Source organism: Myotis brandtii, unplaced genomic scaffold (genome assembly GCF_000412655.1).
Source record: "Myotis brandtii unplaced genomic scaffold, ASM41265v1 scaffold1166, whole genome shotgun sequence".
NCBI lineage: Eukaryota > Metazoa > Chordata > Mammalia > Chiroptera > Vespertilionidae > Myotis > Myotis brandtii.
Genome location: NW_005354034.1, coordinates 555,142 through 557,498, shown reverse-complemented (window position 1 = coordinate 557,498; position 2,357 = coordinate 555,142). Strand labels below are relative to the sequence as shown.

The following is a 2,357-nucleotide window of genomic DNA, read 5'->3' as shown; positions in this document are numbered from 1 at the left end:
GCTCGGGCGGCCGCCCCGGGAGGGAGGGGTGCCGGGCCCAGCCAGGTCTGGGGAGAAAGCCTGGCACCCCCCAATTCTCAGCAGGGTCCCCCAACAAAGGGGTCGGGAGCAGGAAGGAGCCCAGTGTGCTGGGCACGGAGAGGTTCGATCTCACTTTATCACCCACAGCCCAGGAGGCGGGCGATGTGTCAGAGAAAAGGAGATGGAGGTGAACAGCTAAGACGCAGGCCGCTGGGATTTAAAAGTCTGAAACGTGGGAGGCAGAGACAGCAGCAGGGGGAGGAAGATGGGCGTACAGGAGACGTCCCTAGTTCATCAACCGGCTCCTGGTCCATCCGACCACCAGCCCTGTCCACCCACAGAAGAAACTGACTTCATTTCTGCCTCAGGACCTTTGCACGTCCTGTGAGTGCCCCTCGACGCTCTATATGCGGCCGTTTTCGTTAATAATGGGTCTGGAATGGCTTATTTCTGGAGGACAGGGCACCGCAGCTGGCTCGGGGAACACCGACTTCAGTTATTGCTGTGAATTCTGGCTCGTCTGAGAGAGAAATAGGACACAGCTCCCCCCCAACCTGAGAACACAGACAACAGTCCCTGTTCTGACGGCTGCATTTCGCTTGTGTCCACAAGGTGGCGCCATCGACCTGCTTTTTACAAATGCTGTTGGGTAAGAGGACCAGAGTCTTGGACTTTGCTCAGAGCCTCGATGAGTTCCCAGGAGCCTTAGGAAAGCAGTGGGTCATTGGGGGAGGGGGGGGATCCGGTGACGTACCCCAGGGCCTTTGCACTTACTGCTTCCCCTTCTGAGCCCTTCATGGGGCTGTTTCCTTTATCCTGGCTCTGGGATGGCTTATTGTTGGAGAACCCGGCAATGCAGCCGGCTCAGACAAGAATGACTTTACTTAGTTCTGTAAGTTCTGGTGCATCGGGGAGGGAAGCTGGCCGGCGTGGCTCAGTGGTTGAGCGCCGACCTATGAGCCAGGAGGTCGGGTTCAATTCCCGGTCAAGGGCACCTGCCCAGATTGCCGGCTCGATCCCCAGTGTGGGGCGTGCAGGAGGCAGCCGGTCCATGATTCTCTCTCATCATGGATGTTTCTCTTTGACTCCCTCTCCCTTCTCATCCCTCTGGAGGGCTTCTATACTTGTGGTTCCATCCCCACTGAATTCTCTTATATGGCTGTTTTTAAACTTATTATTTTTTAAAATAACGTTTAAGTTGACTTTTAGAGAGAGAGGAAGGGAGAGGAAGAGAGACAGAAACATGGGTGAGAGAAAAACATCCTGGATTGGCTGCCTCCTGCACGGCCCACCCTGGGGATGGAGCCTGCAACCCGGGCATGTGCCCTGACCGGGAATCGAACCCTGACCTCTGGGTTTCTGGGTTGACGCTCAGCTATGGAGCCACGCCGGCTAGGCTTCGGCTATTTCTTTTTTAAAAATGTATTTTGATTTTTCATAGAGAGGAAGGGAGAGGGATAGAGAGTTAGAAACATCGATGGGAGAGAAACATCGATCAGCTGCCTCCTGCATGCCCCCCACTGGGGATGTGCCTGCAACCAAGGCACACGCCCTTGACCACAGTCGAACCCGGGACCCCTGAGTCCGCAGGCCGACGCTCTATCCACTGAGCCACACCGGCCAGGGTTGGTTTGTCATTTTTGAGCGACAGTCTGAACAAGTTTCCCGCCAACTCCTTCTCAGGGCCTATGTATTTCTTTCCCCCAGGAACCCTCTTCTATGTTGGTTTTTAAGATCCCGGCTCTAAACGGGCTTATTACGGGAGGGCCTGGCGATGCAGCTCTAGCTCAGCTGAGTCTGACCTCAGAGAACTTGTAGGTTCAGGCCGGTGTGGGAGGGACGCTGGACACAGCTGGTTCCTAATCCGAGATACAGAACCCGGGACCCTTCAGTCCGAGGGCCGGGGCTCTATCCACTGAGCAACCCGGCCAGGGCGGTCCAGGCACATTAGGGAGGGAGGCAGGTCACCTTAGCCCCTAATCCGAGAGGACAAAGAGTGGACTACACGCCGGGGCCCTGGGGGACGGGGGCAGCGTCTTAGGCCACATTCCTGGTAAGCTAGGTGCTCCCTGCCCTGTGCCCGCCCTGTGACAGGTGCCCTGGGTCAGGTGTCCCTCTGTGCCAGGAGCCCCCGTTGGAACGTGTGTGTGGGATCTGGTCCCCGGGTTCGTGGTCCCTCCTCCCTGCACACCCTCCCCCACTCTTCTCCTCTGCTCACCCCGCCCTGACTCGGCCTGTCTCCCTCCCCACATCGGACCGTCAGCAACTCCAGCTTCAACACGCGCCCCGAACCGGACCCTCCTGCTCACCTCCCCGGCCACCGCAGTGCAGGCGCG

The 2,357-nt window shown here is 57.7% G+C and overlaps 1 protein-coding gene across 1 annotated transcript in view; it reads right to left on the bottom strand.

Annotated features, from left to right (window-relative positions):
- The window catches only part of RASGRF1 (Ras protein-specific guanine nucleotide-releasing factor 1), a gene marked incomplete at its 3' end in the record, with an annotated part of 74,947 nt that overhangs the window by 36,245 nt on the left and 36,345 nt on the right, over window positions 1–2,357 (bottom strand). The gene's annotated exons all lie outside the window — the stretch shown is intronic.